A 15,709-nucleotide genomic window follows, 5' to 3' on the forward strand; every position below is an offset into this window, starting at 1 on the left:
ATATATATATATATATATATATATATATATATATATATATAATATATTGTAGTGTATATATATATTATACTATCATAGTATATGTTTTATTTAAAGTAGTACGTATGGTCATATATACTTATATATTGAATGGTATGTATATATGTGTAATTGTTTATATGTTTTTTTAAAAATATATATTGTATATTGGAGTGTATATAGTGTATATTGGAGTGTATATAGTGTATATAATTGTAGTGTATATAGTGTATATTGAATGTATTTTTTTTTTTAAACGGGTTTGACCGGTTTTTAACCGGGTTTGACCAGATTTTAATGGGTTTGACGGGATTGGGTTAAGTGGGTCGGGTTAGGATGAATTTTAATTTTTTTATTGTTGGGCCCAGCCCGACCCGTCTAGCGCCAAAACCGACCCTTAACTCGGTTAAAATAGAAGGGCCAGTTTCGGGTTGTCCCGGCCCGGCCCGTTTGATACTCCTAGTAATGAGTGAATCAATGATGGAGAATGTGTTTGTTGATTTGTGGTGATGTTTGACAATAAATTGTCTTTAATTATCTAGGAAGACATCGTTTTGCCTGTGTTTCACTTCTTTTATATCAATGTTTGGTACATATTACTTTATTTGTATCAATTTATGTGGCAACGCTTTTTATTTTCTTTGAGTACTTTATGAATGCACCACCATTTGAGTTATTATTCCCATGCAACGTGAAGCATAACGTTGAATTATGTGACTATATCATCTCAAAGAACTCACAAGTACTAATTAACCCGTGGACGTGTCGAGACTGCGTGTAACCACATCCGAACTCCGCACTAGTATGATATTGTCTGCTTTGGGCCAAGTCCTCACGGATTTATTTTTGGACACCTCCCAAAGGCCTTATTCTAGTGGAGTTGGATGACACTTTAAATATTGGACATGTTCCCTCTATTTTTCAGATGTGGGATAGTGTTTGCTTCTCAACAGGGTCATCAATCAAGATTATCCTTTTTGAGAGGATCCTTTAGTGTTTAAGCCTGAGAGTGTTTGGACTGGACATAATTTTGATTTGAACTTTGTTTTGTTTGTTTGTTTTTGTTTGTTTTATGTGGTCTATTCACTTCTTAGTGTCTACTAGCCGATATATACTATACAGAGCGACCGTGGTTGAACCACGAGACCGAGGAGTGCCTAACACCTTCCCCTCGGTCAACAGAATTCTTTAGCCAGAATCTCTGTTCGCGAATTAGTTTTAGAGTCAAACCGTTTTGAAAAAGGATTTCCAAATGTGACTTGGTACACCAGATTCAAGCCAAGTGGCAACTCTGAGTTACAAATGTATTCATCCCTTTCGAAACAAAAATAAAATAAAATTTGTCAGTTAATAATAAAAATCCTTTCGAATTTAAAATTTATTCTTTTTGGTTAAAAAAAGGGGTGTGACAAACGTCTATTAAAACTCAACTGGTAGGAAAGTTCTTAAATCAACTTTAAATAAGGAGATTTTTATGACTTAGATTCATTTCCAAGGATGTTCCCACACTAAAGAATTGATATTCACACTTGTATCTAAATAGAAATCATTGAGTTCGGATCTATACACATAAACAGGACGGTTCAAATTCTAGCAAAAAAAAATGTAGGGTGAAACATTTGATTCAAAAGTAATGAATTTAAGGGAGCTTACCTCATATTTTGCATAGTAGAGACAGTCCAATGTATACATTCTTTGTTCAATTTTTCTTCTATTTGAGTATGCCTCAGACGATGGGGGTACTGGATCCATGGCACTAAACTAAAGTCACATCTGCATGTTAAGGATTTGAACCAAAATCAAAAGCTAATCATTACATTCTATGAAAATATTACATCTCAATAATAGTAACATATAGTAATTGTACGTGCCTTTTTCTTATAAGTCAGTCAGCAATGATAATTAAAGTCAAGAGATCGACTATGTTTGGGCAATTAAAACTTACCAGAACCTACCGGCCAATTGCATCGGTAAAAAACACAAGTTCGTCGTAAGTTTCATAAGCATCAGAGGTGTCATCGATAGTGATGTATTGTAAATTCAGATCTTTCTATCACCTACTAAAAATAGATAACAAATAATGAGTGACATTATGTAATGAGAAAAAACATATGCATATATTATAAAATAATATGCCAAAACCATCCAACCATACTTATTATTAGAAATAAAAAATAAGTTAATATTATCTTGGTACCATTGTTGAATACGGATACCATATACGGTCACGAAGATGCTTTTGATATGGTTAGTTTATTAATTTATGGCTATTGGGATGGTTTGAGTTGAAATTCGATCGAGGGGTTCTGACAAATTTTGAAATAAGATGAAATTGAAATAAACTATTGAAATTTTTGTATCTGATACAATCGCAGTGCCTAAGTCGCGATCACAAGAATAGGGTGATCTAGTGACTGAAGTCATTCATAAATAAAGTTACATATTCTACTGTTGACTTAGAGCTATTAATACGGATCGACCCAATTCATTCAGGCTAGTTTACACGAACATTGAGTTTGACGGGCCAGGTTGGATTGGTCCTCACTATTATTACATAATTATTCTGTGGGTTGTGGAACTCATGAGTCAATTCATTTTTTAAGAAAATAATATTTTATAATTTAATTTTAAAATGTTAATAAATATAAATATTATCGGACAATATTACATAGTGTTAATACTTGTCAATCTAGTCTCTAACACTCTCAAAAAATACTTCTAATAGTAAAATTAAATAACTTTTGACATGATATCCTTCTCACCAAATATAAATACTAACAAGCAATCTGAATGGTTGCATGTATTTGACTTACGGGTTGACCAACGGACTAGCCCAAATCACATTGCTCAAGCCCCGCGGGTCACAAGCTTATCCGGGTACAGCTAAAAAGTTCTGTTCTTAAATGAACTGCAAAAATTGAAATCCAACTTTATTAAATTATAGATCAAATCGAACCAGTTCAACGGGCCTGATTCATATCTACTACTCTAACGGTTGTGATCATCAATCTTTAGTTTCATGACAAAAACGTCTTTTTCTTTCGTCTCATCTCGTAATTTTTTCTATTGTGCTAATTAATAATAAGTACAAAAGTAACTACTCAAAAAGTCAAAGAAAGTTGCTCAAAAGGTAGGTCCTGCCAAACAGTGTCCTTTGTTAAATTATTAGATATGACGAGGACAACCTCAAAGCTAGCTAGCTAGTTAAATTATTGTTTGTGATATGTGATGGATGCATTATTTGTAAATAGGTGGTGGGGTGTGGGTGGCGTGGGGTTGAGGGTGGGGTTTATCCTTCTGCTTCCTCTCTATCCTAGATTCCTAGTTTTGGCAACACTAGCTCTGATATTTGATACCCTCTTCGTTTAAAAAATAATAATTTATTTTTTTTAGTTCATTTAAAAAAATAATTGTTTTTCTTTTTTATTAATTTTTTAATTTTAATTTTCCACTTGACATGTTTAAGATCATAAGATTGAAGGACATTTTGATACATTTGATATATCTTTAATTTAAGCCCACAAGATTCAATTTTTTTTTTTTTTTTTAAATTTTATGTTAAGTCAAATTAGGTCATTCTTTTTTAAATGGAAGGAGCATAAAACATAAGGAGAAAAAAGGAAAATATACTCCTTAATTTTACAATTTAGAATGAATAAATTCTTTATTAAGAAAAATTGTGTAAATATATATATCCTCACCATCTAATTGCGTGGCTTTAAAAAATTAATTCACTTTCTTTTGTTACCCATATGCATTCAGTCAGATCCAATACCCAAATGAGAAAAGAACTCTAATAAATTACCCTTATCTATTTTTTATTGAAAATTAGAGATTGATTCAAGATTCAAAGTTTCTAAATTTTCAGTTAGAAATTAAAAATTATTATATCCATTCAAGAGGAGTTAAACTCTCATTAAGGAGGACACGTAAAAGAGAGAGAGTGTAATATTGTTTGCAACGTGGGTAGTGGTTGACTTGTCTATTTCAGTTTAATTTCTGATTTTTAAATGTATATGACCAACATGTACACTTATTATTATCATATAAACTAGATAAAATAGATCATCTTTTCATCTTTCAAAGTTAGAAGCAAAGGTTGACATCTATTAAGAAGTGTAGTTTATATTTTATCTCTTTGTATACATAAATTACATATAGTGAGTCTGTCTAAGTGAGAGATTCATAATGGATTATTACTATTCATTTGTGTTGGGATTCACTTTTGTCTTGAGTTTTCTTTATGCCATAGCCAAAATATGTGGTAGAGGAAGCAAAAAGCTTCCACCAGGTCCATCACCATGGCCAATTATTGGGAACCTTCACTTGTTAGGTGCAAAACCCCATGTATCACTAGACAATCTTGCAAAAATCTATGGTCCAGTTATGAGTTTAAAATTTGGTCAAATAACAGCAGTGGTCATTTCTTCATCAACCATGGCAAAACAAGTCCTCAAGAATCAAGATCAAGCCTTTTCAACTAGATTTATTCCTAATGCCCTTCAAGCACACAATCATTATCAATTTTCTGTTGCATGGCTTCCTGTTTGTCTTCAATGGCGAACGCTTAGGAGAATCTTGAACACAAATATCTTCACTTCAAATAGGCTTGATGCAAATCAACATCTAAGGTCTCAAAAGGTGAAAGATTTGATTGCTTATTGTGAAAAATGTTGTGAAGAAGGTAAAGTTGTGGATATAGGTCAAGTTGTTTTCAAGACAAATCTCAACTTGTTGTCAAACACCCTTTTTTCCAAGGACTTGGCTGATCCTTTTTCAGATTCAAAGGTAAGAGTTCAAATCTCTATTTGAGTATTGATATTATACTACAAAATAATGTTGATATTACTGCTTATGACCTTTATTTCGATTTAAAGGTAGAGAGATTAATGTATTTGTTACAATGAATGAGTTATGTTATAATAGGGGTGTCAAATGTTTAGAGTCACTAATAATTGGGCCACATGTCACATATCCTAATATTGTACTCCTCCCTCTCAATTTATGAGGTATAGTTAGAATTCGAGAGTCAACCAAATTGTTTTCTGATCGAAATTCTGTATATGGCTTTGAAATATTTTAAGTTGTTCATATTATGATTTATGGTATTTTTTACGTAGCTACCACCCATAAATTTTATTTCAAAAAATTTTAGGTTTCTCTATCCACATTCATGGTCAAAGTATGAAGTTTGAATCTCAAAATCCAATTGTGCCACATATATTGGGACAAGGGCAGTACTATTGATCAAACTTTTTATGGTGCTTTTTTCTGAAATGTGGTTTTGACCTAAGTTGCTCGGACTCTTCAAAAATAATATTGCCGCACTCGTGTATTTTTGAAGGATCCGACACACACCCGTAGACATTTTTGAAGAGTCTGAGCAACTTAGATTTTGACATCCTTACCCTTAAATGAGTTTTTCTTTTGTAGAAATTAATGACGTATAGAATATGATTTTTCATTTTTGGGTTTAAAGGTAGAGTTGAAGGAGGTTATCTGGTGTATCATGGCTGAGGTAGGGAAGCCTAACCTAGGTGATTTTTTTCCGATATTTAAAAAGATTGATCTTCAAGGAATAAGACGTAACACAACCATTTATTTTGGTAAGTTGGTTAAACTTTTTGATGGTTTGATCAACGAACGGTTGGAGGAAAAGAGAAGGTTTCACAGTGAAAGAAATGATGTTTTGGAAGCATTTCTCAACATTAGTGAAGAAAACCCTAAAGAGATCAATCATAATCACATCAAGTCTATGTTCCTGGTTAGTGCTCTCTTTTCATTAATTTATAAGTTTTAAGTCATATAAATCGTCAGCATAATATAATTAAGTATTTTACATTTTAGAGGTGTAAATGGTAAAGTATGATAGCCTATCTTTCTATCTCTTTGCTATAGGCCTCCCATTCCTAGGAACTATCTACATATATTTATAAAAAATTACAGAAAAAGAATCAGACATATGCATGTATCCAGCTGACATATATAGAAAAATATATTGAATTGATCCTATTATCCAATTGAGAAAAAGAATTACATGTTATTATATGTCAATTTAATCTGATAGTTTAATTTTTTCTTTTTTAGAGATAATACCCAATTATCCTTCTGAACTATACTCAAAAAGGTTATGACATACCTTAACTTAAAGGGGGTCCTATTAACCTCCTAAACTATTTACAAGTGTAGTTTTGACATCCTTAGTGCCTAAGTGGCACAACCACTGAAGTGTCCACGTAGGCACATGTGTGTGCCACATAGGCACTAAGGGTGTCAAAATTACACTTTTAGTTAGTTCAGAGGATAATAGGACCCCCTTTAAGTTGAGGTGTGTCATAACCTTTTTGGATATAATTCGGGAGGTAATTGGGTATTTTCTGTTTTTTTATGGATTTCCTTTGTATTACTGCTATTTATGATTATATTGTTTCTCGGCTGCCTTACTTGCAATGCATTGTCAAAGAAACATTAAGAATGCACCCACCGGTCCCGTTCCTAGTCCCGCGCAAAGTAGAGCAAGATGTTGATTTATGTGAATACATCATTCCAAAAGACTCACAGGTATGCAGCAATTACTTAAAGAAAACTTTTTTGTTTGATATGTTGTATTTTTCACAATAAAGAAAATAAAGTTTTATTTGGTAATAAAGAAAATAAGAAACAGACAACGAAATTAAAACTTAGTTAGAATTGAACGGGTTAGATTATATATGACTCATTGTTTAGTCTATCTTAATCCAAATAATTTGTAGGGGAGGTTAATGACTTGCCTATTTTTTTCATTAGACCTTTTGATCCATCAAATATAATCTAACTCGTTCATTTGACGTCCTTAATCACAGGTTCTAGTCAATGTGTGGGCGATTGGTCGAGATTTTACTTCATGGAGGACCCTTTAATTTTTAAACCGGAGAGGTTTTGGAGCTCAGATATGGACATGCGAGGACAAGATTTTGAGTTAATTCCATTTGGTGCTGGTCGAAGAATATGCCCCGGCTATCCACTGACATTGAGAATGATTCCAGTAATATTGGGCTCACTTTTAAATTCCTTTAATTGGAAACTTGAGGGAGGTATTAGACCAAAAGATTTAGACATGGAGGAGAAGTTTGGTATCACCTTGGGCAAAGCCCATCCCTTACGAGCTATTCCATCTCTGCTTTGATGTTTCCAAATCAGTACATATCTGATCTGTATTTGATATTTACACTAAACCAAGTATTTTAGTTTTAATAATTAAAGATTGAAATGATAATATATAAGACATTTTCTTTTTATCGAGAGGAATTATTATCAACAACCAGAGGCAAATCCAAATTTTGGAGCTTTCAGGTGTTAATAGTTTGGGTCGATTAAACGGGTTGGGTTGTCTGAATTTCTGCTTCGATTTGGATTATTTATCTTTTTAATTTATATATATATAAATCGATTGAATATATACATTTGTTTAGCATTTTTTATTATATGCAGTTCATTTTATTTTTATAGGAATAAAAAGCCTTAAAAGAAAATCTCATATTAAAGTTTGAACCCATATAAACTATTTAAGATTGCCACCTCAATATATTCATATTTTATTTTCTTTGTGTGTTGTTAGGATGTATAATTGAAAATGAATCAAGAATTATACTTTGAATCAATTATTTACACTTAACACGAACGTTAATGAAAAATTAAAGTAAAGTTTAAATTTTAAAAAGCTTAATACTTCTTTTTCTTAATTTATAATTTACAAATTCAAATATATTTTTATTAATATTTATATGATGTTTTAAAATCTAATACTCATTGGTATGTAATACGCAAGAAAATTGCATATCAAAAGATCTTTTTTTTTTTAAAAAAAAAGAGAATCAGTATGAAGTAAGAAAGAATAGTATGTAAAGAAGAATTAAAGAAAAAGATAAAAAGAACAAAAAATAAGAAAAAATAAAGTGTTGTATTGATCCTCGAACTCCTATCAATTTTGCCTGCCAAGCTTAATACTACTAGTTTAGGATACGCCCCGCGCTTGTAGCTCGTTTTGTGAATTCAGTTTTATAAAAGAGAAAAATTCAGAAATAGCATATTTGTCCCCTTAATTATGAGTTTCATAGCAATAGTTTCATAATTATATAATATAGCAAGTTGTATTTTGTATTTTTGCAAACTGTTGCTACAAAAATACAAATACATATGATTTTTACTGCCCTTATGATCGATATGTATTTTGTATTTTTGCAAACTATTACTACAAAAATACAAATACATATGCTACAAAATGTAATTTGATAAAAGTGTTGCTACTTTTTTGTAATTTAATACTTAAGTATGCTACTTTATGTATTTTTTCCTTTATATATAAAATTACTTTGATACTACAAAATCATATATCGTTGCAATTGTTTTAGCCATTATGGTAGATTTTAGTCTTTAAATTTTATATTTATTTAAATGATATAGCTTGTACCTAAAAAAAATATTAAAAATAATGACGATATGCATTTACTGACAATTGAAACAATTTCATATTATTAAATTTTAATAGAGAATTCATATAGAATTAGAATGACTAACTAATTTATTGTGATGGAATTTAACATCTAAGAAATCTGGTCAAAATTTTAAATAAGTCAATATGAACAAAAATCACAAGAAAAATCTCAATCAACAATTATCTATCGAGAATACATGATAATTTGTTATTTTAAACTTAAAAAACATACTAAAATTACTAAAGAAAACTTCTCAATTAGCAAATGTAAATTAAAATACATGATAATTTATTTTTATAAACAAAAAAAATATATTAAAATTTTAGAAAACTTACCTCAAGTCACAAGCTAATTTATCTCTTCAATCATGACTATTCTCAATATTAAAATAAATTGTTAATTAACAATTATCCATTATAAATATATGATAGTCTATTATTGTAAACTTCAAAATGGTATTAAAATTTTAAAATTTATATCAAATCATAAAAAAAAATTATAAAAGGATGTTATAGACATGACACTAACTATAAAGATAAAGGAGGAGGTAATAGAGGTGTAATGTTACAAGAATAAGAATAGTGGCTATGAATAATAAAGATTACCTTCCTATAGAAGGAAGTAATGCAGAGACGGAGTCAGAATTTTAATTAAGAGATTCAATATTTGAAGAAAACCTAGCTGATGAGGATTCAAAAATTTACTATAGATACATAAAAATAATTTAAAACATATATAAATAGTATATTTTTCTGCTGACGGGGTTCAGATGATCCCAACCAAATAGCTAGCTCCACCCCTAAAGTAAAGATAAATAGTGGAGTTAATTACCATTTAATAGTGGACATATAACAGTAAGTATATTTTAGGACAATTTCCTAATAGTAAACCTCTAGTCATAGATGTTGTGGTGCAGCGGATGGGGTTGCTCCACAGTCTATCCTTAACCAGAGGTCGAGGATTTGACTCTGGGCATGAAGAAAACTCCGAACAGAGCCCTATCCAGCGCGTATCCGAATTAGTCGGACTCCAATGCGGGTACCAAACACCGGATGGAAAATCAAAAAAAAAAAATCCAATTGAAATAATCTTCTAAAGTTTCGTGTGTTTCTTAAAATTATGTGATTCTTTGAATATACGATTTTAGCATAATGCTATCTAAAAGTCTTTCATTTGGGAGAAACATTGATTCCAGGGGCGGATCTATTAAGGCCCGTGGGGTGGCACGCCACCCGCAAACTTCGACGGAAACTCTCTCTATATAACTTTATATATATGCCGATATAGTTAAAAATTAAGTCTGCCACCCATAATAAAAAGACTTTGTCTAGTGTGGGTGGCAAAGTGTTGGTTTTGTAGCTCCAAGATCTTGTGTTCGAAACCTGCTGGCAACATTTAATTTTTAAAACCACTTTTGTTAATAATTTTTCATTAAAGCCAAATTCCTATTTCCAAATTAAAAAAAAATATATTTCTAAATTCCAAATCAAAACATCGACTGAGACTCTTGTTCTTGAGGTTTCCGGTTGCTGCTACAGTGCTGTTGCTGCTTGCTCTCTCTCTCTCTGATTGCTCTCCGTAAGTTATATTGAAAAATTATTTGGCACCAAGTGAGTTCGGATCCTGGATTCACTTCTGATTGATTCAATATAAATATCGAATAAAGATAAATATTTAATGGCCACACAAACTCAAAGCAGAGATGGAATAGCTTGCAGAGGATGAGCTTTGGCTAAGCTGAGACCAAACTTCTCCTCCATGTCTTAAGTCTTTGGTATCTGCCTCAAACTTCCAATTGAAGGAATTTAAAAGTGAGCCCAGTATTAGAGGAATCATTCTCAATCCTAGTGGATAACCAGGACATATTCTTCGACCATCACTTAACGGAATCAATTCAAAATTTTGTCCTCGTATGTCCATGTTCGAACCCCAAAACTTCTCAGATTTAAATATTAAAGGGTCCTCCCAAAAAGTAACATTTCGATCAATCGCTCATACATTGATTAGAACCTGTCAGTAAGGATGTCAAATAAGTGAGTTAAATTATATTTCAATGGATCAAAATGGCTAATCAATAAATAATCAAATCATTAACTATCCAAAGATAATTTGGACTAAAATAGACTAGATAATGAGTCATATATAAGTTATCTCGTCCAACTTTATCTAAGTTTTATATTTTTTATTTATCTTATTACCAAATAAACTAAATTTTATTTTATTTAATATGAAAATAACTAACATATCAAACAAAAAGAAGTATCTTTTTTTAAAAATATATTCTGATAATTTTTTTTTTATGGGTAAATTTGGAGTACCATACATATTTAGCTGAAATTATCTTCCAATTTTTAGATGAACTGACTTGAGTTGCGCCCAAACTGACCCAGAATATACTTAGCTCAGCTATCCAAGCTTGCTCGGATTGACCAAATCATATTATAGTGCATTAACTCTAATTGTCAGTCATACCTGTGAGCCCTTCGAGATAATATAATCACACAATTCAACATCTTGTTGCACACTGCGTGGAAGAAACGGAACTGGTGGGTGCATTTTTAAGGTTTCTTTAATAATGCATTGTAAGTAAGTGAGTCGAGACACATCAACTTCTTTAATATATTTTTCTTTTTCAATGATTTCTGCAAGTTCAGCTTGAGCTTTCTTCATAATTTCAGGTTGTTTAAGTATTTTTGTCATTGCCCATTCTACTGTGCTTTAAGTTGTATCCGTAGCCCCAGCAAATAAGTCCTATTTCATTTGTACGTCAAAGTATATAACCATAAATTATAGTAGTTAAAAAACCCATAATTATAGCAATTGGAAGAAACTATAATATATCGCTATACAATTAACCATAACAAATATAATCTAGCATACTTATACACTAAATTAATTAAATCATCTTAAACAAATATATCATATTCTCATCCCCCGATGAAACTTACACACTAAATGTTGAACACCGGACACCTCAGGATCGAACACCGACACTAGAAAAAATTACTAAACCGAGATCTCAAGAAAATAAACAAGAAAAGATGCTATAGAGAAAGAAGAGAAGTAAGCAATCGATAAGCTTGTATTGCTTGGTACATCTTACGCAATGAACTTAAAGCCTATTTATAGGCAAATGACTACACAATTATATGGACACAAATTTGCTAAGTGTACCATATATTTACACCACACACTTATTTTATTATTGAACAAACATATAACCACACTTATTTTATTATTATATCAACTACCACTCACCATTATTTGTTGGGTTTGTAGTTTTAACACTCCCCCTCAAACCCAACTTCCATCTTAGTCTTCATTCCTAGTTGATAAGAGAAGCTATCGAGCTTGTGCCGTTCAAGCCTTTTGTGAACAGGTCTGCAACTTGATCTTCTGTTTTGACCTTCACCATTTGTATTTCTTCTTTAAGAACCTTTTCACGGAGAAAATGGTAATTCACTTCCAGGTGTTTGGTCCTTGAGTGGAACACCGGATTCTCCGCTAAACGTATTGCCGATTGGTTATCGCAATACAAAGGAATTGCATATTCCACTGGTTGATGCAAATCCTTCAAAAGTTGGGTAAGCCAAGTAATTTCCTGAGCTGCCATCGCTGTTGTTCTGTACTCTGCTTCTGTTGTTAACAACGAGACAGTTGGTTGTCTTTTGCTACACCAAGAAATTGCTCCAGATCCAAGCATAAACACATACCCTGTTGTTGAACATCGTGTATCATAATCACCAACATAGTCAGCATCAGAGTAGGCAGCTAATTTGTAATTTCCACCTTTCTTGTACATGATGCCATAGCCAAGCGTACCCTTGACATATCTCAAAATCCTTTGAACTGCTTCCAAGTGAGGCTTTTTCAGATTTTGCATGTATCGACTCATCACCCCACCTGCAAATGAAATATCGGGTCTCGTAAGTGTTAATTAGATCAAACTTCCAACCAATTGTCGATACATAGTAGCATCTTCCAAGTCCTTCCCTTCATGAGCACACATTTTGACATTCTGCTCAATTGGAGTTGAAATCGGCTTGCAGTTAGTCATTCCAAAATTTTTCAACAAATCTTTGGAATACTTTTGCTAGTGTAGAAAAATTCCTTCTTCAGTACGATCAACCTCTAAGTCGAGGAAATGCTTGAGTTGACCCAATTCTTTTATTTGGAATCGAATAGATAGATTCTCCTTTGTTCGAAGAATTTCATCTTCACAATCTTCCGTGATGATCAAATCATCGACATATACTAGTACTATAACTAGTTTTCCTCCATTTTCTTTGACAAACAAACTGGGATCTGCAGGTGCCACCGAGTAACCACAATGCATAAGAAATTCAGCAATCTTACCATACCAAGCTCTAAGTGCTTGTTTCAACCCATAAAGCGCCTTCCGAAGCTTACAAACATATTCAGGATGGTCTTGATTCTGAAAACCCATTGGTTGATCCATGTAAATCTCTCGATCTAACTCTCTATGCAGGAATGCGTTCTTCACATCCATCTGCCACAGGTTCCAATCCTTACTAGCTGCTAGAGCCAGTAGGACACGCACTGTTGTGATCTTCACCACCGGCTAAACATTTCATCATAATCTAGCCCATATTGTTGAGAGAATCCTTTAGCTACCAATCGAGCCTTGTGCCTCTCAATCGATCCATCTGTACGATGCTTTATCTTGTAAATCTATTTGCACGAGATAGGCTTCACGTCTCTTGACTTTGGAACAAGATCCCAAGTCTGATTTTGTTCAAGAGCAGTAATCTCCTTTTTCATTGCTTTGGTCCATTCTGGATTTTGAGATGCTTCTTCAAATGTCTCCAGCTCTTTTGAATCGACCTCCTCCAATATAGCAGCATTAGCGTATTTTGGATTTGGCTTCGAAAATCTTGTTGATCTTCTAAGTGGAGTTGGTGCTTCCACTTCACCAGGTTCCCCATGTTCGCTTGGATGATGGTATACATCGGTTTGCCATGGATTCTGAGTTACACTTTCTTCGACATCTCCATTATCATTAACGACATCAGTTTCACCTACTCATCTGAATTTGTGAAGACTGTAATTTGTCTTTAAGAGTATCTGAGTCTGGCAATGTCTCCTTATCTGAGGACCACCATGAAGAAGCTTCATCAAATACTACATTTCAAGATGTGTAGCATTTTTTCGTTGTAGGATCACAACATCTCCACCCTTTTCTCTGACTATCGTAGCCAACAAAGATACACCTTACAACTTTCTTTTCCATTTTGCTATGTAAGTGATCAGGCACAAATACATAGCATACACATCCAAAAACTCAAAAATAGCTAACTGTAGTCTTCATGTTCCATAGATTTTCAAAGGGTGAAAGGAAATGTAACTTTTGTTGAGGAAGCCTATTGATTACATAGGCCGCAGTTCTCATCGCTTCTGCCCAAAAACGTCTCGGTACGTTCCTTGCATGAAGCATACTTCGACATATTTCTGCCAGCTGCCTATTCTTCCTTTCTGCAACACCATTTTTTTGTGGAGTTTTCGCACATGTGAATTGATGGCATATTCGACAATCCTAAAGAAATTCAGAAAACTCATCTGAAGTATATTCTCCCCCATTATCAGTGCGTAGACATACAATGCCTTTGTTGACCTCTGCTTCTGAAACCTTTTTAAATTCTTTGAATTTTGATAGAGTCTCCGATTTTTCCTTCATAAAATAAACCCACACATATCTGGAAAAATCATCAATGAAGGGTACCATGTACTTCATCCCACCAATGGAGGCTTGTTTAACAGGTCCAAACACATCAGAGTGGATTGACTCTAATGGTTCCTTTACTTTAAATTTGGACTCTTCGTACGGGAATTGATAAGCTTTCCTATATTGACAGCCTGGACAAATTGTGTCTGTTTTTACCTCAAGTTCAGAAAGTCCTTTTAGCATCGACTTCCTCATCATCACATCTAGCTTGGAGTAGCTAACGTGACTCAGCCGCATGTGCCACAAGTCTGTCGTCTCGTTCCTTCTTGTCTTCTCTACGTATGCCGTTTCTACTGACATCACATAGACCGACTCTAATCTTCGTCCCTTCATCACTGGCTCCTTGGAAATCTCAAGGTCATGATATACCTTCACATCTTGTGGATCAAATAGAACAAAATAGCCTGAAGATGTTAACTGTGACACAAAAAGAAGATTTTTCTTCATCCCTGGAACATGGTAGACATTTTGAAGTGTCACTTCGATACTGTTGCTATGAGGACACACCACTGTACTACCAACATGAGCAATTGGTAACTTAGAGTTGTTTGCGATCACCACCACACGACTTTCCTTGTATTTTGATAAGTTTTCCAACTTATCTTTATCACCCTTCATATGGTTTGAGCAACCTGAGTCAACGATCCAGTCATTTTCATAATCAATTTTACTAGATGTTGTTATTGTAAGGGCTAACTCCTCCTCTTCAGCATTTTGTGCGTCTCCTTACAAATGTCATTCGAATTACCAAACAAGGAAATGCGTCTTCTTACAAATGTTGCTTGAATTATCAAACAAGGAAGTGCATCTCCTTACAAATGTTGCTGGAATTACCCGAACAAGGAAGTGCGTCTCCTTACAAATGCCGATCGAATTACCAAACAAGGAAGTGTGTCTCCTTTGAAAGTGCGTCTCCTTATGATAGCGCTTGAATTACCAAAATAAGAAAGTGTGTCTCCTTACAAATGTTGCTTGAATTGTCAAAACAAGGAAGTGCGTCCCCTTACAAATGTTGCTGGAATTACCTAAACAAGGAAGTGCGTCTCCTTACAAATATTGCTGAAATTACCCGAACAAAGAAGTGTGTCTCCTTACAAGTGTGAATCGAATTACCAAACAAGAAAGTGTGTCTCCTTACAAATGTCGATCGAATTACCAAATAAGGAAGTGCGTCTCCTAACAAATGTCTCTTGAATTACTCAAATAAAGAAGTGCGTCCCCTCAAAAATGTTTCTTGAATTAACCAAATAAGGAAGTTCTTCTCCTTACAAATGTTGCTCAAATTGCCTAAACAAGAAAGTGTGTCTCCTTACAAATGTCGCTTGAATTAAAAAAACAAGGAAGTGCATCTCCAAATAAATGTCTCTTGAATTGCTCTAACAAGGAAGTGCATCTCCTTACAAATGTTGTTTGAATTATCCAACCAAGGAAGTGTGTCTCCTTACAAGGAAGTGTGTCTCCTAGAAATCTTGAA

At 33.3% G+C, this 15,709-nt stretch overlaps 1 long non-coding RNA gene and 1 pseudogene across 1 annotated transcript; one reads left to right on the top strand and one right to left on the bottom strand.

Moving 5' to 3' along the window:
* Positions 1-4,058: 4,058 nt before the first annotated feature.
* Positions 4,059-7,315, top strand: LOC107865692 (annotated as a pseudogene).
* A 2,589-nt stretch (positions 7,316-9,904) lies between these two features.
* Positions 9,905-11,589, bottom strand: LOC124894913. The gene is made up of 2 exons (XR_007051428.1): positions 11,441-11,589; positions 9,905-10,502 (listed from the first exon to the last, which is right to left on the bottom strand). It is a non-coding gene; the product is annotated as an uncharacterized LOC124894913 (long non-coding RNA).
* Positions 11,590-15,709: the final 4,120 nt, after the last annotated feature.

Source organism: Capsicum annuum, unplaced genomic scaffold, assembly GCF_002878395.1.
Source record: "Capsicum annuum cultivar UCD-10X-F1 unplaced genomic scaffold, UCD10Xv1.1 ctg78270, whole genome shotgun sequence".
In the NCBI taxonomy this organism is placed as follows: Eukaryota; Viridiplantae; Streptophyta; class Magnoliopsida; order Solanales; family Solanaceae; genus Capsicum; species Capsicum annuum.